Source organism: Lotus japonicus, chromosome 2 (genome assembly GCF_012489685.1).
Source record: "Lotus japonicus ecotype B-129 chromosome 2, LjGifu_v1.2".
In the NCBI taxonomy this organism is placed as follows: domain Eukaryota; kingdom Viridiplantae; phylum Streptophyta; class Magnoliopsida; order Fabales; family Fabaceae; genus Lotus; species Lotus japonicus.
In genome coordinates, this window is record NC_080042.1 from 25,342,751 (window position 1) to 25,359,191 (window position 16,441).

At 39.1% G+C, this 16,441-nt stretch overlaps 51 non-coding genes and 1 pseudogene across 51 annotated transcripts; all 52 read right to left on the reverse strand.

Moving 5' to 3' along the window:
* Positions 1-193: 193 nt before the first annotated feature.
* Positions 194-312, reverse strand: LOC130741921 (5S ribosomal RNA). Its single transcript, XR_009020791.1, has one exon. It is a non-coding gene; the product is annotated as a 5S ribosomal RNA (ribosomal RNA).
* Positions 313-507: 195 nt separating this feature from the next.
* Positions 508-626, reverse strand: LOC130741922 (5S ribosomal RNA). The gene has a single exon (XR_009020792.1). It is a non-coding gene; the product is annotated as a 5S ribosomal RNA (ribosomal RNA).
* A 195-nt stretch (positions 627-821) lies between these two features.
* LOC130741923 (5S ribosomal RNA) lies at positions 822-940 on the reverse strand. The gene has a single exon (XR_009020793.1). It is a non-coding gene; the product is annotated as a 5S ribosomal RNA (ribosomal RNA).
* A 195-nt stretch (positions 941-1,135) lies between these two features.
* On the reverse strand, positions 1,136-1,254 carry LOC130741924 (5S ribosomal RNA). The gene has a single exon (XR_009020794.1). It is a non-coding gene; the product is annotated as a 5S ribosomal RNA (ribosomal RNA).
* Positions 1,255-1,448: 194 nt separating this feature from the next.
* On the reverse strand, positions 1,449-1,567 carry LOC130741925 (5S ribosomal RNA). Its single transcript, XR_009020795.1, has one exon. It is a non-coding gene; the product is annotated as a 5S ribosomal RNA (ribosomal RNA).
* Positions 1,568-1,762: 195 nt separating this feature from the next.
* LOC130741926 (5S ribosomal RNA) lies at positions 1,763-1,881 on the reverse strand. The gene has a single exon (XR_009020796.1). It is a non-coding gene; the product is annotated as a 5S ribosomal RNA (ribosomal RNA).
* Positions 1,882-2,076: 195 nt separating this feature from the next.
* On the reverse strand, positions 2,077-2,195 carry LOC130741927 (5S ribosomal RNA). Its single transcript, XR_009020797.1, has one exon. It is a non-coding gene; the product is annotated as a 5S ribosomal RNA (ribosomal RNA).
* Positions 2,196-2,390: 195 nt separating this feature from the next.
* LOC130741928 (5S ribosomal RNA) lies at positions 2,391-2,509 on the reverse strand. Its single transcript, XR_009020798.1, has one exon. It is a non-coding gene; the product is annotated as a 5S ribosomal RNA (ribosomal RNA).
* A 195-nt stretch (positions 2,510-2,704) lies between these two features.
* LOC130741929 (5S ribosomal RNA) lies at positions 2,705-2,823 on the reverse strand. The gene has a single exon (XR_009020799.1). It is a non-coding gene; the product is annotated as a 5S ribosomal RNA (ribosomal RNA).
* A 195-nt stretch (positions 2,824-3,018) lies between these two features.
* Positions 3,019-3,137, reverse strand: LOC130741931 (5S ribosomal RNA). Its single transcript, XR_009020801.1, has one exon. It is a non-coding gene; the product is annotated as a 5S ribosomal RNA (ribosomal RNA).
* A 195-nt stretch (positions 3,138-3,332) lies between these two features.
* Positions 3,333-3,451, reverse strand: LOC130741932 (5S ribosomal RNA). The gene has a single exon (XR_009020802.1). It is a non-coding gene; the product is annotated as a 5S ribosomal RNA (ribosomal RNA).
* Positions 3,452-3,646: 195 nt separating this feature from the next.
* Positions 3,647-3,765, reverse strand: LOC130741933 (5S ribosomal RNA). The gene has a single exon (XR_009020803.1). It is a non-coding gene; the product is annotated as a 5S ribosomal RNA (ribosomal RNA).
* Positions 3,766-3,959: 194 nt separating this feature from the next.
* On the reverse strand, positions 3,960-4,078 carry LOC130741934 (5S ribosomal RNA). Its single transcript, XR_009020804.1, has one exon. It is a non-coding gene; the product is annotated as a 5S ribosomal RNA (ribosomal RNA).
* A 195-nt stretch (positions 4,079-4,273) lies between these two features.
* Positions 4,274-4,392, reverse strand: LOC130741936 (5S ribosomal RNA). Its single transcript, XR_009020805.1, has one exon. It is a non-coding gene; the product is annotated as a 5S ribosomal RNA (ribosomal RNA).
* A 195-nt stretch (positions 4,393-4,587) lies between these two features.
* Positions 4,588-4,706, reverse strand: LOC130741937 (5S ribosomal RNA). Its single transcript, XR_009020806.1, has one exon. It is a non-coding gene; the product is annotated as a 5S ribosomal RNA (ribosomal RNA).
* A 194-nt stretch (positions 4,707-4,900) lies between these two features.
* Positions 4,901-5,019, reverse strand: LOC130741938 (5S ribosomal RNA). The gene has a single exon (XR_009020807.1). It is a non-coding gene; the product is annotated as a 5S ribosomal RNA (ribosomal RNA).
* Positions 5,020-5,214: 195 nt separating this feature from the next.
* On the reverse strand, positions 5,215-5,333 carry LOC130741939 (5S ribosomal RNA). The gene has a single exon (XR_009020808.1). It is a non-coding gene; the product is annotated as a 5S ribosomal RNA (ribosomal RNA).
* A 195-nt stretch (positions 5,334-5,528) lies between these two features.
* On the reverse strand, positions 5,529-5,647 carry LOC130741940 (5S ribosomal RNA). Its single transcript, XR_009020809.1, has one exon. It is a non-coding gene; the product is annotated as a 5S ribosomal RNA (ribosomal RNA).
* Positions 5,648-5,842: 195 nt separating this feature from the next.
* LOC130741941 (5S ribosomal RNA) lies at positions 5,843-5,961 on the reverse strand. Its single transcript, XR_009020810.1, has one exon. It is a non-coding gene; the product is annotated as a 5S ribosomal RNA (ribosomal RNA).
* Positions 5,962-6,155: 194 nt separating this feature from the next.
* LOC130741943 (5S ribosomal RNA) lies at positions 6,156-6,274 on the reverse strand. The gene has a single exon (XR_009020812.1). It is a non-coding gene; the product is annotated as a 5S ribosomal RNA (ribosomal RNA).
* A 195-nt stretch (positions 6,275-6,469) lies between these two features.
* Positions 6,470-6,588, reverse strand: LOC130741944 (5S ribosomal RNA). The gene has a single exon (XR_009020813.1). It is a non-coding gene; the product is annotated as a 5S ribosomal RNA (ribosomal RNA).
* Positions 6,589-6,783: 195 nt separating this feature from the next.
* On the reverse strand, positions 6,784-6,902 carry LOC130741945 (5S ribosomal RNA). Its single transcript, XR_009020814.1, has one exon. It is a non-coding gene; the product is annotated as a 5S ribosomal RNA (ribosomal RNA).
* Positions 6,903-7,097: 195 nt separating this feature from the next.
* Positions 7,098-7,216, reverse strand: LOC130741946 (5S ribosomal RNA). The gene has a single exon (XR_009020815.1). It is a non-coding gene; the product is annotated as a 5S ribosomal RNA (ribosomal RNA).
* A 195-nt stretch (positions 7,217-7,411) lies between these two features.
* LOC130741947 (5S ribosomal RNA) lies at positions 7,412-7,530 on the reverse strand. The gene has a single exon (XR_009020816.1). It is a non-coding gene; the product is annotated as a 5S ribosomal RNA (ribosomal RNA).
* Positions 7,531-7,725: 195 nt separating this feature from the next.
* LOC130741948 (5S ribosomal RNA) lies at positions 7,726-7,844 on the reverse strand. Its single transcript, XR_009020817.1, has one exon. It is a non-coding gene; the product is annotated as a 5S ribosomal RNA (ribosomal RNA).
* Positions 7,845-8,039: 195 nt separating this feature from the next.
* LOC130741949 (5S ribosomal RNA) lies at positions 8,040-8,158 on the reverse strand. The gene has a single exon (XR_009020818.1). It is a non-coding gene; the product is annotated as a 5S ribosomal RNA (ribosomal RNA).
* Positions 8,159-8,353: 195 nt separating this feature from the next.
* On the reverse strand, positions 8,354-8,472 carry LOC130741950 (5S ribosomal RNA). The gene has a single exon (XR_009020819.1). It is a non-coding gene; the product is annotated as a 5S ribosomal RNA (ribosomal RNA).
* Positions 8,473-8,667: 195 nt separating this feature from the next.
* LOC130741952 (5S ribosomal RNA) lies at positions 8,668-8,786 on the reverse strand. The gene has a single exon (XR_009020820.1). It is a non-coding gene; the product is annotated as a 5S ribosomal RNA (ribosomal RNA).
* A 195-nt stretch (positions 8,787-8,981) lies between these two features.
* LOC130741953 (5S ribosomal RNA) lies at positions 8,982-9,100 on the reverse strand. The gene has a single exon (XR_009020821.1). It is a non-coding gene; the product is annotated as a 5S ribosomal RNA (ribosomal RNA).
* Positions 9,101-9,295: 195 nt separating this feature from the next.
* LOC130741955 (5S ribosomal RNA) lies at positions 9,296-9,414 on the reverse strand. Its single transcript, XR_009020823.1, has one exon. It is a non-coding gene; the product is annotated as a 5S ribosomal RNA (ribosomal RNA).
* A 195-nt stretch (positions 9,415-9,609) lies between these two features.
* LOC130741956 (5S ribosomal RNA) lies at positions 9,610-9,728 on the reverse strand. Its single transcript, XR_009020824.1, has one exon. It is a non-coding gene; the product is annotated as a 5S ribosomal RNA (ribosomal RNA).
* Positions 9,729-9,923: 195 nt separating this feature from the next.
* LOC130741957 (5S ribosomal RNA) lies at positions 9,924-10,042 on the reverse strand. Its single transcript, XR_009020825.1, has one exon. It is a non-coding gene; the product is annotated as a 5S ribosomal RNA (ribosomal RNA).
* A 195-nt stretch (positions 10,043-10,237) lies between these two features.
* On the reverse strand, positions 10,238-10,356 carry LOC130741958 (5S ribosomal RNA). Its single transcript, XR_009020826.1, has one exon. It is a non-coding gene; the product is annotated as a 5S ribosomal RNA (ribosomal RNA).
* Positions 10,357-10,551: 195 nt separating this feature from the next.
* LOC130741959 (5S ribosomal RNA) lies at positions 10,552-10,670 on the reverse strand. The gene has a single exon (XR_009020827.1). It is a non-coding gene; the product is annotated as a 5S ribosomal RNA (ribosomal RNA).
* A 194-nt stretch (positions 10,671-10,864) lies between these two features.
* LOC130741960 (5S ribosomal RNA) lies at positions 10,865-10,983 on the reverse strand. Its single transcript, XR_009020828.1, has one exon. It is a non-coding gene; the product is annotated as a 5S ribosomal RNA (ribosomal RNA).
* A 195-nt stretch (positions 10,984-11,178) lies between these two features.
* LOC130741961 (5S ribosomal RNA) lies at positions 11,179-11,297 on the reverse strand. Its single transcript, XR_009020829.1, has one exon. It is a non-coding gene; the product is annotated as a 5S ribosomal RNA (ribosomal RNA).
* A 195-nt stretch (positions 11,298-11,492) lies between these two features.
* LOC130741962 (5S ribosomal RNA) lies at positions 11,493-11,611 on the reverse strand. Its single transcript, XR_009020830.1, has one exon. It is a non-coding gene; the product is annotated as a 5S ribosomal RNA (ribosomal RNA).
* A 195-nt stretch (positions 11,612-11,806) lies between these two features.
* On the reverse strand, positions 11,807-11,925 carry LOC130741963 (5S ribosomal RNA). The gene has a single exon (XR_009020831.1). It is a non-coding gene; the product is annotated as a 5S ribosomal RNA (ribosomal RNA).
* A 194-nt stretch (positions 11,926-12,119) lies between these two features.
* Positions 12,120-12,238, reverse strand: LOC130741964 (5S ribosomal RNA). The gene has a single exon (XR_009020832.1). It is a non-coding gene; the product is annotated as a 5S ribosomal RNA (ribosomal RNA).
* Positions 12,239-12,433: 195 nt separating this feature from the next.
* Positions 12,434-12,552, reverse strand: LOC130741966 (5S ribosomal RNA). Its single transcript, XR_009020834.1, has one exon. It is a non-coding gene; the product is annotated as a 5S ribosomal RNA (ribosomal RNA).
* A 194-nt stretch (positions 12,553-12,746) lies between these two features.
* LOC130741968 (5S ribosomal RNA) lies at positions 12,747-12,865 on the reverse strand. The gene has a single exon (XR_009020835.1). It is a non-coding gene; the product is annotated as a 5S ribosomal RNA (ribosomal RNA).
* A 195-nt stretch (positions 12,866-13,060) lies between these two features.
* LOC130741969 (5S ribosomal RNA) lies at positions 13,061-13,179 on the reverse strand. Its single transcript, XR_009020836.1, has one exon. It is a non-coding gene; the product is annotated as a 5S ribosomal RNA (ribosomal RNA).
* A 195-nt stretch (positions 13,180-13,374) lies between these two features.
* On the reverse strand, positions 13,375-13,493 carry LOC130741970 (5S ribosomal RNA). The gene has a single exon (XR_009020837.1). It is a non-coding gene; the product is annotated as a 5S ribosomal RNA (ribosomal RNA).
* Positions 13,494-13,688: 195 nt separating this feature from the next.
* On the reverse strand, positions 13,689-13,807 carry LOC130741971 (5S ribosomal RNA). The gene has a single exon (XR_009020838.1). It is a non-coding gene; the product is annotated as a 5S ribosomal RNA (ribosomal RNA).
* Positions 13,808-14,007: 200 nt separating this feature from the next.
* Positions 14,008-14,126, reverse strand: LOC130742124 (5S ribosomal RNA). The gene has a single exon (XR_009020990.1). It is a non-coding gene; the product is annotated as a 5S ribosomal RNA (ribosomal RNA).
* A 195-nt stretch (positions 14,127-14,321) lies between these two features.
* LOC130741972 (5S ribosomal RNA) lies at positions 14,322-14,440 on the reverse strand. The gene has a single exon (XR_009020839.1). It is a non-coding gene; the product is annotated as a 5S ribosomal RNA (ribosomal RNA).
* A 195-nt stretch (positions 14,441-14,635) lies between these two features.
* Positions 14,636-14,754, reverse strand: LOC130741973 (5S ribosomal RNA). Its single transcript, XR_009020840.1, has one exon. It is a non-coding gene; the product is annotated as a 5S ribosomal RNA (ribosomal RNA).
* A 195-nt stretch (positions 14,755-14,949) lies between these two features.
* LOC130741974 (5S ribosomal RNA) lies at positions 14,950-15,068 on the reverse strand. Its single transcript, XR_009020841.1, has one exon. It is a non-coding gene; the product is annotated as a 5S ribosomal RNA (ribosomal RNA).
* Positions 15,069-15,261: 193 nt separating this feature from the next.
* On the reverse strand, positions 15,262-15,373 carry LOC130742212 (5S ribosomal RNA; annotated as a pseudogene).
* A 194-nt stretch (positions 15,374-15,567) lies between these two features.
* Positions 15,568-15,686, reverse strand: LOC130741975 (5S ribosomal RNA). The gene has a single exon (XR_009020842.1). It is a non-coding gene; the product is annotated as a 5S ribosomal RNA (ribosomal RNA).
* Positions 15,687-15,882: 196 nt separating this feature from the next.
* LOC130741976 (5S ribosomal RNA) lies at positions 15,883-16,001 on the reverse strand. The gene has a single exon (XR_009020843.1). It is a non-coding gene; the product is annotated as a 5S ribosomal RNA (ribosomal RNA).
* A 195-nt stretch (positions 16,002-16,196) lies between these two features.
* Positions 16,197-16,315, reverse strand: LOC130741978 (5S ribosomal RNA). The gene has a single exon (XR_009020845.1). It is a non-coding gene; the product is annotated as a 5S ribosomal RNA (ribosomal RNA).
* Positions 16,316-16,441: the final 126 nt, after the last annotated feature.

The following is a 16,441-nucleotide window of genomic DNA, read 5'->3' on the forward strand; positions in this document are numbered from 1 at the left end:
GAAAGTTATGCGGGTTAAAACATAATATGCGTTAAACTAAGAAATTAAAAAAAAAATAAGGAATTGCGAAAAAACGGCAAACAAGCGTGCAATTACTTTATTTTTGTCTTCAACTTTGTAGTTCACTTCGTATTCATCCGAGGCTTCTAAGAAATTAAAAAAAAAATAAGGAATTGCGAAAAAACGGCAAAAGGGGATGCAACACGAGGACTTCCCAGGAGGTCACCCATCCTAGTACTACTCTCGCCCAAGCACACTTAACTGCGGAGTTCTGATGGGATCCGGTGCATTAGTGCTGGTATGATCGCATCCGTAAAGTTATGCGGGTTAAAACATAATATGCGTTAAACTAAGAAATTAAAAAAAAAATAAGGAATTGCGAAAAAACGGCAAACAAGCGTGCAATTACTTTATTTTTGTCTTCAACTTTGTAGTTCACTTCGTATTCATCCGAGGCTTCTAAGAAATTAAAAAAAAAAATAAGGAATTGCGAAAAAACGGCAAAAGGGGATGCAACACGAGGACTTCCCAGGAGGTCACCCATCCTAGTACTACTCTCGCCCAAGCACACTTAACTGCGGAGTTCTGATGGGATCCGGTGCATTAGTGCTGGTATGATCGCATCCGTAAAGTTATGCGGGTTAAAACATAATATGCGTTAAACTAAGAAATTAAAAAAAAAATAAGGAATTGCGAAAAAACGGCAAACAAGCGTGCAATTACTTTATTTTTGTCTTCAACTTTGTAGTTCACTTCGTATTCATCCGAGGCTTCTAAGAAATTAAAAAAAAAAATAAGGAATTGCGAAAAAACGGCAAAAGGGGATGCAACACGAGGACTTCCCAGGAGGTCACCCATCCTAGTACTACTCTCGCCCAAGCACACTTAACTGCGGAGTTCTGATGGGATCCGGTGCATTAGTGCTGGTATGATCGCATCCGTAAAGTTATGCGGGTTAAAACATAATATGCGTTAAACTAAGAAATTAAAAAAAAAATAAGGAATTGCGAAAAAACGGCAAACAAGCGTGCAATTACTTTATTTTTGTCTTCAACTTTGTAGTTCACTTCGTATTCATCCGAGGCTTCTAAGAAATTAAAAAAAAAAATAAGGAATTGCGAAAAAACGGCAAAAGGGGATGCAACACGAGGACTTCCCAGGAGGTCACCCATCCTAGTACTACTCTCGCCCAAGCACACTTAACTGCGGAGTTCTGATGGGATCCGGTGCATTAGTGCTGGTATGATCGCATCCGTAAAGTTATGCGGGTTAAAACATAATATGCGTTAAACTAAGAAATTAAAAAAAAAATAAGGAATTGCGAAAAAACGGCAAACAAGCGTGCAATTACTTTATTTTTGTCTTCAACTTTGTAGTTCACTTCGTATTCATCCGAGGCTTCTAAGAAATTAAAAAAAAAATAAGGAATTGCGAAAAAACGGCAAAAGGGGATGCAACACGAGGACTTCCCAGGAGGTCACCCATCCTAGTACTACTCTCGCCCAAGCACACTTAACTGCGGAGTTCTGATGGGATCCGGTGCATTAGTGCTGGTATGATCGCATCCGTAAAGTTATGCGGGTTAAAACATAATATGCGTTAAACTAAGAAATTAAAAAAAAAATAAGGAATTGCGAAAAAACGGCAAACAAGCGTGCAATTACTTTATTTTTGTCTTCAACTTTGTAGTTCACTTCGTATTCATCCGAGGCTTCTAAGAAATTAAAAAAAAAAATAAGGAATTGCGAAAAAACGGCAAAAGGGGATGCAACACGAGGACTTCCCAGGAGGTCACCCATCCTAGTACTACTCTCGCCCAAGCACACTTAACTGCGGAGTTCTGATGGGATCCGGTGCATTAGTGCTGGTATGATCGCATCCGTAAAGTTATGCGGGTTAAAACATAATATGCGTTAAACTAAGAAATTAAAAAAAAAATAAGGAATTGCGAAAAAACGGCAAACAAGCGTGCAATTACTTTATTTTTGTCTTCAACTTTGTAGTTCACTTCGTATTCATCCGAGGCTTCTAAGAAATTAAAAAAAAAAATAAGGAATTGCGAAAAAACGGCAAAAGGGGATGCAACACGAGGACTTCCCAGGAGGTCACCCATCCTAGTACTACTCTCGCCCAAGCACACTTAACTGCGGAGTTCTGATGGGATCCGGTGCATTAGTGCTGGTATGATCGCATCCGTAAAGTTATGCGGGTTAAAACATAATATGCGTTAAACTAAGAAATTAAAAAAAAAATAAGGAATTGCGAAAAAACGGCAAACAAGCGTGCAATTACTTTATTTTTGTCTTCAACTTTGTAGTTCACTTCGTATTCATCCGAGGCTTCTAAGAAATTAAAAAAAAAAATAAGGAATTGCGAAAAAACGGCAAAAGGGGATGCAACACGAGGACTTCCCAGGAGGTCACCCATCCTAGTACTACTCTCGCCCAAGCACACTTAACTGCGGAGTTCTGATGGGATCCGGTGCATTAGTGCTGGTATGATCGCATCCGTAAAGTTATGCGGGTTAAAACATAATATGCGTTAAACTAAGAAATTAAAAAAAAAATAAGGAATTGCGAAAAAACGGCAAACAAGCGTGCAATTACTTTATTTTTGTCTTCAACTTTGTAGTTCACTTCGTATTCATCCGAGGCTTCTAAGAAATTAAAAAAAAAAATAAGGAATTGCGAAAAAACGGCAAAAGGGGATGCAACACGAGGACTTCCCAGGAGGTCACCCATCCTAGTACTACTCTCGCCCAAGCACACTTAACTGCGGAGTTCTGATGGGATCCGGTGCATTAGTGCTGGTATGATCGCATCCGTAAAGTTATGCGGGTTAAAACATAATATGCGTTAAACTAAGAAATTAAAAAAAAAATAAGGAATTGCGAAAAAACGGCAAACAAGCGTGCAATTACTTTATTTTTGTCTTCAACTTTGTAGTTCACTTCGTATTCATCCGAGGCTTCTAAGAAATTAAAAAAAAAAATAAGGAATTGCGAAAAAACGGCAAAAGGGGATGCAACACGAGGACTTCCCAGGAGGTCACCCATCCTAGTACTACTCTCGCCCAAGCACACTTAACTGCGGAGTTCTGATGGGATCCGGTGCATTAGTGCTGGTATGATCGCATCCGTAAAGTTATGCGGGTTAAAACATAATATGCGTTAAACTAAGAAATTAAAAAAAAAATAAGGAATTGCGAAAAAACGGCAAACAAGCGTGCAATTACTTTATTTTTGTCTTCAACTTTGTAGTTCACTTCGTATTCATCCGAGGCTTCTAAGAAATTAAAAAAAAAAATAAGGAATTGCGAAAAAACGGCAAAAGGGGATGCAACACGAGGACTTCCCAGGAGGTCACCCATCCTAGTACTACTCTCGCCCAAGCACACTTAACTGCGGAGTTCTGATGGGATCCGGTGCATTAGTGCTGGTATGATCGCATCCGTAAAGTTATGCGGGTTAAAACATAATATGCGTTAAACTAAGAAATTAAAAAAAAAATAAGGAATTGCGAAAAAACGGCAAACAAGCGTGCAATTACTTTATTTTTGTCTTCAACTTTGTAGTTCACTTCGTATTCATCCGAGGCTTCTAAGAAATTAAAAAAAAAAATAAGGAATTGCGAAAAAACGGCAAAAGGGGATGCAACACGAGGACTTCCCAGGAGGTCACCCATCCTAGTACTACTCTCGCCCAAGCACACTTAACTGCGGAGTTCTGATGGGATCCGGTGCATTAGTGCTGGTATGATCGCATCCGTAAAGTTATGCGGGTTAAAACATAATATGCGTTAAACTAAGAAATTAAAAAAAAAATAAGGAATTGCGAAAAAACGGCAAACAAGCGTGCAATTACTTTATTTTTGTCTTCAACTTTGTAGTTCACTTCGTATTCATCCGAGGCTTCTAAGAAATTAAAAAAAAAATAAGGAATTGCGAAAAAACGGCAAAAGGGGATGCAACACGAGGACTTCCCAGGAGGTCACCCATCCTAGTACTACTCTCGCCCAAGCACACTTAACTGCGGAGTTCTGATGGGATCCGGTGCATTAGTGCTGGTATGATCGCATCCGTAAAGTTATGCGGGTTAAAACATAATATGCGTTAAACTAAGAAATTAAAAAAAAAATAAGGAATTGCGAAAAAACGGCAAACAAGCGTGCAATTACTTTATTTTTGTCTTCAACTTTGTAGTTCACTTCGTATTCATCCGAGGCTTCTAAGAAATTAAAAAAAAAAATAAGGAATTGCGAAAAAACGGCAAAAGGGGATGCAACACGAGGACTTCCCAGGAGGTCACCCATCCTAGTACTACTCTCGCCCAAGCACACTTAACTGCGGAGTTCTGATGGGATCCGGTGCATTAGTGCTGGTATGATCGCATCCGTAAAGTTATGCGGGTTAAAACATAATATGCGTTAAACTAAGAAATTAAAAAAAAAATAAGGAATTGCGAAAAAACGGCAAACAAGCGTGCAATTACTTTATTTTTGTCTTCAACTTTGTAGTTCACTTCGTATTCATCCGAGGCTTCTAAGAAATTAAAAAAAAAAATAAGGAATTGCGAAAAAACGGCAAAAGGGGATGCAACACGAGGACTTCCCAGGAGGTCACCCATCCTAGTACTACTCTCGCCCAAGCACACTTAACTGCGGAGTTCTGATGGGATCCGGTGCATTAGTGCTGGTATGATCGCATCCGTAAAGTTATGCGGGTTAAAACATAATATGCGTTAAACTAAGAAATTAAAAAAAAAATAAGGAATTGCGAAAAAACGGCAAACAAGCGTGCAATTACTTTATTTTTGTCTTCAACTTTGTAGTTCACTTCGTATTCATCCGAGGCTTCTAAGAAATTAAAAAAAAAATAAGGAATTGCGAAAAAACGGCAAAAGGGGATGCAACACGAGGACTTCCCAGGAGGTCACCCATCCTAGTACTACTCTCGCCCAAGCACACTTAACTGCGGAGTTCTGATGGGATCCGGTGCATTAGTGCTGGTATGATCGCATCCGTAAAGTTATGCGGGTTAAAACATAATATGCGTTAAACTAAGAAATTAAAAAAAAAATAAGGAATTGCGAAAAAACGGCAAACAAGCGTGCAATTACTTTATTTTTGTCTTCAACTTTGTAGTTCACTTCGTATTCATCCGAGGCTTCTAAGAAATTAAAAAAAAAAATAAGGAATTGCGAAAAAACGGCAAAAGGGGATGCAACACGAGGACTTCCCAGGAGGTCACCCATCCTAGTACTACTCTCGCCCAAGCACACTTAACTGCGGAGTTCTGATGGGATCCGGTGCATTAGTGCTGGTATGATCGCATCCGTAAAGTTATGCGGGTTAAAACATAATATGCGTTAAACTAAGAAATTAAAAAAAAAATAAGGAATTGCGAAAAAACGGCAAACAAGCGTGCAATTACTTTATTTTTGTCTTCAACTTTGTAGTTCACTTCGTATTCATCCGAGGCTTCTAAGAAATTAAAAAAAAAAATAAGGAATTGCGAAAAAACGGCAAAAGGGGATGCAACACGAGGACTTCCCAGGAGGTCACCCATCCTAGTACTACTCTCGCCCAAGCACACTTAACTGCGGAGTTCTGATGGGATCCGGTGCATTAGTGCTGGTATGATCGCATCCGTAAAGTTATGCGGGTTAAAACATAATATGCGTTAAACTAAGAAATTAAAAAAAAAATAAGGAATTGCGAAAAAACGGCAAACAAGCGTGCAATTACTTTATTTTTGTCTTCAACTTTGTAGTTCACTTCGTATTCATCCGAGGCTTCTAAGAAATTAAAAAAAAAAATAAGGAATTGCGAAAAAACGGCAAAAGGGGATGCAACACGAGGACTTCCCAGGAGGTCACCCATCCTAGTACTACTCTCGCCCAAGCACACTTAACTGCGGAGTTCTGATGGGATCCGGTGCATTAGTGCTGGTATGATCGCATCCGTAAAGTTATGCGGGTTAAAACATAATATGCGTTAAACTAAGAAATTAAAAAAAAAATAAGGAATTGCGAAAAAACGGCAAACAAGCGTGCAATTACTTTATTTTTGTCTTCAACTTTGTAGTTCACTTCGTATTCATCCGAGGCTTCTAAGAAATTAAAAAAAAAATAAGGAATTGCGAAAAAACGGCAAAAGGGGATGCAACACGAGGACTTCCCAGGAGGTCACCCATCCTAGTACTACTCTCGCCCAAGCACACTTAACTGCGGAGTTCTGATGGGATCCGGTGCATTAGTGCTGGTATGATCGCATCCGTAAAGTTATGCGGGTTAAAACATAATATGCGTTAAACTAAGAAATTAAAAAAAAAATAAGGAATTGCGAAAAAACGGCAAACAAGCGTGCAATTACTTTATTTTTGTCTTCAACTTTGTAGTTCACTTCGTATTCATCCGAGGCTTCTAAGAAATTAAAAAAAAAAATAAGGAATTGCGAAAAAACGGCAAAAGGGGATGCAACACGAGGACTTCCCAGGAGGTCACCCATCCTAGTACTACTCTCGCCCAAGCACACTTAACTGCGGAGTTCTGATGGGATCCGGTGCATTAGTGCTGGTATGATCGCATCCGTAAAGTTATGCGGGTTAAAACATAATATGCGTTAAACTAAGAAATTAAAAAAAAAATAAGGAATTGCGAAAAAACGGCAAACAAGCGTGCAATTACTTTATTTTTGTCTTCAACTTTGTAGTTCACTTCGTATTCATCCGAGGCTTCTAAGAAATTAAAAAAAAAAATAAGGAATTGCGAAAAAACGGCAAAAGGGGATGCAACACGAGGACTTCCCAGGAGGTCACCCATCCTAGTACTACTCTCGCCCAAGCACACTTAACTGCGGAGTTCTGATGGGATCCGGTGCATTAGTGCTGGTATGATCGCATCCGTAAAGTTATGCGGGTTAAAACATAATATGCGTTAAACTAAGAAATTAAAAAAAAAATAAGGAATTGCGAAAAAACGGCAAACAAGCGTGCAATTACTTTATTTTTGTCTTCAACTTTGTAGTTCACTTCGTATTCATCCGAGGCTTCTAAGAAATTAAAAAAAAAAATAAGGAATTGCGAAAAAACGGCAAAAGGGGATGCAACACGAGGACTTCCCAGGAGGTCACCCATCCTAGTACTACTCTCGCCCAAGCACACTTAACTGCGGAGTTCTGATGGGATCCGGTGCATTAGTGCTGGTATGATCGCATCCGTAAAGTTATGCGGGTTAAAACATAATATGCGTTAAACTAAGAAATTAAAAAAAAAATAAGGAATTGCGAAAAAACGGCAAACAAGCGTGCAATTACTTTATTTTTGTCTTCAACTTTGTAGTTCACTTCGTATTCATCCGAGGCTTCTAAGAAATTAAAAAAAAAAATAAGGAATTGCGAAAAAACGGCAAAAGGGGATGCAACACGAGGACTTCCCAGGAGGTCACCCATCCTAGTACTACTCTCGCCCAAGCACACTTAACTGCGGAGTTCTGATGGGATCCGGTGCATTAGTGCTGGTATGATCGCATCCGTAAAGTTATGCGGGTTAAAACATAATATGCGTTAAACTAAGAAATTAAAAAAAAAATAAGGAATTGCGAAAAAACGGCAAACAAGCGTGCAATTACTTTATTTTTGTCTTCAACTTTGTAGTTCACTTCGTATTCATCCGAGGCTTCTAAGAAATTAAAAAAAAAAATAAGGAATTGCGAAAAAACGGCAAAAGGGGATGCAACACGAGGACTTCCCAGGAGGTCACCCATCCTAGTACTACTCTCGCCCAAGCACACTTAACTGCGGAGTTCTGATGGGATCCGGTGCATTAGTGCTGGTATGATCGCATCCGTAAAGTTATGCGGGTTAAAACATAATATGCGTTAAACTAAGAAATTAAAAAAAAAATAAGGAATTGCGAAAAAACGGCAAACAAGCGTGCAATTACTTTATTTTTGTCTTCAACTTTGTAGTTCACTTCGTATTCATCCGAGGCTTCTAAGAAATTAAAAAAAAAAATAAGGAATTGCGAAAAAACGGCAAAAGGGGATGCAACACGAGGACTTCCCAGGAGGTCACCCATCCTAGTACTACTCTCGCCCAAGCACACTTAACTGCGGAGTTCTGATGGGATCCGGTGCATTAGTGCTGGTATGATCGCATCCGTAAAGTTATGCGGGTTAAAACATAATATGCGTTAAACTAAGAAATTAAAAAAAAAATAAGGAATTGCGAAAAAACGGCAAACAAGCGTGCAATTACTTTATTTTTGTCTTCAACTTTGTAGTTCACTTCGTATTCATCCGAGGCTTCTAAGAAATTAAAAAAAAAAATAAGGAATTGCGAAAAAACGGCAAAAGGGGATGCAACACGAGGACTTCCCAGGAGGTCACCCATCCTAGTACTACTCTCGCCCAAGCACACTTAACTGCGGAGTTCTGATGGGATCCGGTGCATTAGTGCTGGTATGATCGCATCCGTAAAGTTATGCGGGTTAAAACATAATATGCGTTAAACTAAGAAATTAAAAAAAAAATAAGGAATTGCGAAAAAACGGCAAACAAGCGTGCAATTACTTTATTTTTGTCTTCAACTTTGTAGTTCACTTCGTATTCATCCGAGGCTTCTAAGAAATTAAAAAAAAAAATAAGGAATTGCGAAAAAACGGCAAAAGGGGATGCAACACGAGGACTTCCCAGGAGGTCACCCATCCTAGTACTACTCTCGCCCAAGCACACTTAACTGCGGAGTTCTGATGGGATCCGGTGCATTAGTGCTGGTATGATCGCATCCGTAAAGTTATGCGGGTTAAAACATAATATGCGTTAAACTAAGAAATTAAAAAAAAAATAAGGAATTGCGAAAAAACGGCAAACAAGCGTGCAATTACTTTATTTTTGTCTTCAACTTTGTAGTTCACTTCGTATTCATCCGAGGCTTCTAAGAAATTAAAAAAAAAAATAAGGAATTGCGAAAAAACGGCAAAAGGGGATGCAACACGAGGACTTCCCAGGAGGTCACCCATCCTAGTACTACTCTCGCCCAAGCACACTTAACTGCGGAGTTCTGATGGGATCCGGTGCATTAGTGCTGGTATGATCGCATCCGTAAAGTTATGCGGGTTAAAACATAATATGCGTTAAACTAAGAAATTAAAAAAAAAATAAGGAATTGCGAAAAAACGGCAAACAAGCGTGCAATTACTTTATTTTTGTCTTCAACTTTGTAGTTCACTTCGTATTCATCCGAGGCTTCTAAGAAATTAAAAAAAAAAATAAGGAATTGCGAAAAAACGGCAAAAGGGGATGCAACACGAGGACTTCCCAGGAGGTCACCCATCCTAGTACTACTCTCGCCCAAGCACACTTAACTGCGGAGTTCTGATGGGATCCGGTGCATTAGTGCTGGTATGATCGCATCCGTAAAGTTATGCGGGTTAAAACATAATATGCGTTAAACTAAGAAATTAAAAAAAAAATAAGGAATTGCGAAAAAACGGCAAACAAGCGTGCAATTACTTTATTTTTGTCTTCAACTTTGTAGTTCACTTCGTATTCATCCGAGGCTTCTAAGAAATTAAAAAAAAAAATAAGGAATTGCGAAAAAACGGCAAAAGGGGATGCAACACGAGGACTTCCCAGGAGGTCACCCATCCTAGTACTACTCTCGCCCAAGCACACTTAACTGCGGAGTTCTGATGGGATCCGGTGCATTAGTGCTGGTATGATCGCATCCGTAAAGTTATGCGGGTTAAAACATAATATGCGTTAAACTAAGAAATTAAAAAAAAAATAAGGAATTGCGAAAAAACGGCAAACAAGCGTGCAATTACTTTATTTTTGTCTTCAACTTTGTAGTTCACTTCGTATTCATCCGAGGCTTCTAAGAAATTAAAAAAAAAAATAAGGAATTGCGAAAAAACGGCAAAAGGGGATGCAACACGAGGACTTCCCAGGAGGTCACCCATCCTAGTACTACTCTCGCCCAAGCACACTTAACTGCGGAGTTCTGATGGGATCCGGTGCATTAGTGCTGGTATGATCGCATCCGTAAAGTTATGCGGGTTAAAACATAATATGCGTTAAACTAAGAAATTAAAAAAAAAATAAGGAATTGCGAAAAAACGGCAAACAAGCGTGCAATTACTTTATTTTTGTCTTCAACTTTGTAGTTCACTTCGTATTCATCCGAGGCTTCTAAGAAATTAAAAAAAAAAATAAGGAATTGCGAAAAAACGGCAAAAGGGGATGCAACACGAGGACTTCCCAGGAGGTCACCCATCCTAGTACTACTCTCGCCCAAGCACACTTAACTGCGGAGTTCTGATGGGATCCGGTGCATTAGTGCTGGTATGATCGCATCCGTAAAGTTATGCGGGTTAAAACATAATATGCGTTAAACTAAGAAATTAAAAAAAAAATAAGGAATTGCGAAAAAACGGCAAACAAGCGTGCAATTACTTTATTTTTGTCTTCAACTTTGTAGTTCACTTCGTATTCATCCGAGGCTTCTAAGAAATTAAAAAAAAAAATAAGGAATTGCGAAAAAACGGCAAAAGGGGATGCAACACGAGGACTTCCCAGGAGGTCACCCATCCTAGTACTACTCTCGCCCAAGCACACTTAACTGCGGAGTTCTGATGGGATCCGGTGCATTAGTGCTGGTATGATCGCATCCGTAAAGTTATGCGGGTTAAAACATAATATGCGTTAAACTAAGAAATTAAAAAAAAAATAAGGAATTGCGAAAAAACGGCAAACAAGCGTGCAATTACTTTATTTTTGTCTTCAACTTTGTAGTTCACTTCGTATTCATCCGAGGCTTCTAAGAAATTAAAAAAAAAATAAGGAATTGCGAAAAAACGGCAAAAGGGGATGCAACACGAGGACTTCCCAGGAGGTCACCCATCCTAGTACTACTCTCGCCCAAGCACACTTAACTGCGGAGTTCTGATGGGATCCGGTGCATTAGTGCTGGTATGATCGCATCCGTAAAGTTATGCGGGTTAAAACATAATATGCGTTAAACTAAGAAATTAAAAAAAAAATAAGGAATTGCGAAAAAACGGCAAACAAGCGTGCAATTACTTTATTTTTGTCTTCAACTTTGTAGTTCACTTCGTATTCATCCGAGGCTTCTAAGAAATTAAAAAAAAAAATAAGGAATTGCGAAAAAACGGCAAAAGGGGATGCAACACGAGGACTTCCCAGGAGGTCACCCATCCTAGTACTACTCTCGCCCAAGCACACTTAACTGCGGAGTTCTGATGGGATCCGGTGCATTAGTGCTGGTATGATCGCATCCGTAAAGTTATGCGGGTTAAAACATAATATGCGTTAAACTAAGAAATTAAAAAAAAAATAAGGAATTGCGAAAAAACGGCAAACAAGCGTGCAATTACTTTATTTTTGTCTTCAACTTTGTAGTTCACTTCGTATTCATCCGAGGCTTCTAAGAAATTAAAAAAAAAAATAAGGAATTGCGAAAAAACGGCAAAAGGGGATGCAACACGAGGACTTCCCAGGAGGTCACCCATCCTAGTACTACTCTCGCCCAAGCACACTTAACTGCGGAGTTCTGATGGGATCCGGTGCATTAGTGCTGGTATGATCGCATCCGTAAAGTTATGCGGGTTAAAACATAATATGCGTTAAACTAAGAAATTAAAAAAAAAATAAGGAATTGCGAAAAAACGGCAAACAAGCGTGCAATTACTTTATTTTTGTCTTCAACTTTGTAGTTCACTTCGTATTCATCCGAGGCTTCTAAGAAATTAAAAAAAAAAATAAGGAATTGCGAAAAAACGGCAAAAGGGGATGCAACACGAGGACTTCCCAGGAGGTCACCCATCCTAGTACTACTCTCGCCCAAGCACACTTAACTGCGGAGTTCTGATGGGATCCGGTGCATTAGTGCTGGTATGATCGCATCCGTAAAGTTATGCGGGTTAAAACATAATATGCGTTAAACTAAGAAATTAAAAAAAAAATAAGGAATTGCGAAAAAACGGCAAACAAGCGTGCAATTACTTTATTTTTGTCTTCAACTTTGTAGTTCACTTCGTATTCATCCGAGGCTTCTAAGAAATTAAAAAAAAAATAAGGAATTGCGAAAAAACGGCAAAAGGGGATGCAACACGAGGACTTCCCAGGAGGTCACCCATCCTAGTACTACTCTCGCCCAAGCACACTTAACTGCGGAGTTCTGATGGGATCCGGTGCATTAGTGCTGGTATGATCGCATCCGTAAAGTTATGCGGGTTAAAACATAATATGCGTTAAACTAAGAAATTAAAAAAAAAATAAGGAATTGCGAAAAAACGGCAAACAAGCGTGCAATTACTTTATTTTTGTCTTCAACTTTGTAGTTCACTTCGTATTCATCCGAGGCTTCTAAGAAATTAAAAAAAAAAATAAGGAATTGCGAAAAAACGGCAAAAGGGGATGCAACACGAGGACTTCCCAGGAGGTCACCCATCCTAGTACTACTCTCGCCCAAGCACACTTAACTGCGGAGTTCTGATGGGATCCGGTGCATTAGTGCTGGTATGATCGCATCCGTAAAGTTATGCGGGTTAAAACATAATATGCGTTAAACTAAGAAATTAAAAAAAAAATAAGGAATTGCGAAAAAACGGCAAACAAGCGTGCAATTACTTTATTTTTGTCTTCAACTTTGTAGTTCACTTCGTATTCATCCGAGGCTTCTAAGAAATTAAAAAAAAAATAAGGAATTGCGAAAAAACGGCAAAAGGGGATGCAACACGAGGACTTCCCAGGAGGTCACCCATCCTAGTACTACTCTCGCCCAAGCACACTTAACTGCGGAGTTCTGATGGGATCCGGTGCATTAGTGCTGGTATGATCGCATCCGTAAAGTTATGCGGGTTAAAACATAATATGCGTTAAACTAAGAAATTAAAAAAAAAATAAGGAATTGCGAAAAAACGGCAAACAAGCGTGCAATTACTTTATTTTTGTCTTCAACTTTGTAGTTCACTTCGTATTCATCCGAGGCTTCTAAGAAATTAAAAAAAAAAATAAGGAATTGCGAAAAAACGGCAAAAGGGGATGCAACACGAGGACTTCCCAGGAGGTCACCCATCCTAGTACTACTCTCGCCCAAGCACACTTAACTGCGGAGTTCTGATGGGATCCGGTGCATTAGTGCTGGTATGATCGCATCCGTAAAGTTATGCGGGTTAAAACATAATATGCGTTAAACTAAGAAATTAAAAAAAAAATAAGGAATTGCGAAAAAACGGCAAACAAGCGTGCAATTACTTTATTTTTGTCTTCAACTTTGTAGTTCACTTCGTATTCATCCGAGGCTTCTAAGAAATTAAAAAAAAAAATAAGGAATTGCGAAAAAACGGCAAAAGGGGATGCAACACGAGGACTTCCCAGGAGGTCACCCATCCTAGTACTACTCTCGCCCAAGCACACTTAACTGCGGAGTTCTGATGGGATCCGGTGCATTAGTGCTGGTATGATCGCATCCGTAAAGTTATGCGGGTTAAAACATAATATGCGTTAAACTAAGAAATTAAAAAAAAAATAAGGAATTGCGAAAAAACGGCAAACAAGCGTGCAATTACTTTATTTTTGTCTTCAACTTTGTAGTTCACTTCGTATTCATCCGAGGCTTCTAAGAAATTAAAAAAAAAAATAAGGAATTGCGAAAAAACGGCAAAAGGGGATGCAACACGAGGACTTCCCAGGAGGTCACCCATCCTAGTACTACTCTCGCCCAAGCACACTTAACTGCGGAGTTCTGATGGGATCCGGTGCATTAGTGCTGGTATGATCGCATCCGTAAAGTTATGCGGGTTAAAACATAATATGCGTTAAACTAAGAAATTAAAAAAAAAATAAGGAATTGCGAAAAAACGGCAAACAAGCGTGCAATTACTTTATTTTTGTCTTCAACTTTGTAGTTCACTTCGTATTCATCCGAGGCTTCTAAGAAATTAAAAAAAAAAATAAGGAATTGCGAAAAAACGGCAAAAGGGGATGCAACACAACACGAGGACTTCCCAGGAGGTCACCCATCCTAGTACTACTCTCGCCCAAGCACACTTAACTGCGGAGTTCTGATGGGATCCGGTGCATTAGTGCTGGTATGATCGCATCCGTAAAGTTATGCGGGTTAAAACATAATATGCGTTAAACTAAGAAATTAAAAAAAAAATAAGGAATTGCGAAAAAACGGCAAACAAGCGTGCAATTACTTTATTTTTGTCTTCAACTTTGTAGTTCACTTCGTATTCATCCGAGGCTTCTAAGAAATTAAAAAAAAAAATAAGGAATTGCGAAAAAACGGCAAAAGGGGATGCAACACGAGGACTTCCCAGGAGGTCACCCATCCTAGTACTACTCTCGCCCAAGCACACTTAACTGCGGAGTTCTGATGGGATCCGGTGCATTAGTGCTGGTATGATCGCATCCGTAAAGTTATGCGGGTTAAAACATAATATGCGTTAAACTAAGAAATTAAAAAAAAAATAAGGAATTGCGAAAAAACGGCAAACAAGCGTGCAATTACTTTATTTTTGTCTTCAACTTTGTAGTTCACTTCGTATTCATCCGAGGCTTCTAAGAAATTAAAAAAAAAAATAAGGAATTGCGAAAAAACGGCAAAAGGGGATGCAACACGAGGACTTCCCAGGAGGTCACCCATCCTAGTACTACTCTCGCCCAAGCACACTTAACTGCGGAGTTCTGATGGGATCCGGTGCATTAGTGCTGGTATGATCGCATCCGTAAAGTTATGCGGGTTAAAACATAATATGCGTTAAACTAAGAAATTAAAAAAAAAATAAGGAATTGCGAAAAAACGGCAAACAAGCGTGCAATTACTTTATTTTTGTCTTCAACTTTGTAGTTCACTTCGTATTCATCCGAGGCTTCTAAGAAATTAAAAAAAAAAATAAGGAATTGCGAAAAAACGGCAAAAGGGGATGCAACACGAGGACTTCCCAGGAGGTCACCCATCCTAGTACTACTCTCGCCCAAGCACACTTAACTGCGGAGTTCTGATGGGATCCGGTGCATTAGTGCTGGTATGATCGCATCCGTAAAGTTATGCGGGTTAAAACATAATATGCGTTAAACTAAGAAATTAAAAAAAAAATAAGGAATTGCGAAAAAACGGCAAACAAGCGTGCAATTACTTTATTTTTGTCTTCAACTTTGTAGTTCACTTCGTATTCATCCGAGGCTTCTAAGAAATTAAAAAAAAAATAAGGAATTGCGAAAAAACGGCAAAAGGGATGCAACACGAGACTTCCCAGGAGTCACCCATCCTAGTACTACTCTCGCCAAGCACCTTAACTGCGGAGTTCTGATGGATCCGGTGCTTATGCTGGTATGATCGCATCCGTAAAGTTATGCGGGTTAAAACATAATATGCGTTAAACTAAGAAATTAAAAAAAAAATAAGGAATTGCGAAAAAACGGCAAACAAGCGTGCAATTACTTTATTTTTGTCTTCAACTTTGTAGTTCACTTCGTATTCATCCGAGGCTTCTAAGAAATTAAAAAAAAAATAAGGAATTGCGAAAAAACGGCAAAAGGGGATGCAACACGAGGACTTCCCAGGAGGTCACCCATCCTAGTACTACTCTCGCCCAAGCACACTTAACTGCGGAGTTCTGATGGGATCCGGTGCATTAGTGCTGGTATGATCGCATCCGTAAAGTTATGCGGGTTAAAACATAATATGCGTTAAACTAAGAAATTAAAAAAAAAATAAGGAATTGCGAAAAAACGGCAAACAAGCGTGCAATTACTTTATTTTTGTCTTCAACTTTGTAGTTCACTTCGTATTCATCCGAGGCTTCTAAGAAATTAAAAAAAAAAATAAGGAATTGCGAAAAAAACGGCAAAAGGGGATGCAACACGAGGACTTCCCAGGAGGTCACCCATCCTAGTACTACTCTCGCCCAAGCACACTTAACTGCGGAGTTCTGATGGGATCCGGTGCATTAGTGCTGGTATGATCGCATCCGTAAAGTTATGCGGGTTAAAACATAATATGCGTTAAACTAAGAAATTAAAAAAAAAATAAGGAATTGCGAAAAAACGGCAAACAAGCGTGCAATTACTTTATTTTTGTCTTCAACTTTGTAGTTCACTTCGTATTCATCCGAGGCTTCTAAGAAATTAAAAAAAAAAATAAGGAATTGCGAAAAAACGGCAAAAGGGGATGCAACACGAGGACTTCCCAGGAGGTCACCCATCCTAGTACTACTCTCGCCCAAGCACACTTAACTGCGGAGTTCTGATGGGATCCGGTGCATTAGTGCTGGTATGATCGCATCCGTAAAGTTATGCGGGTTAAAACATAATATGCGTTAAACTAAGAAATTAAAAAAAAAATAAGGAATTGCGAAAAAACGGCAAACAAGCGTGCAATTACTTTATTTTTGTCTTCAACTTTGTAGTTCA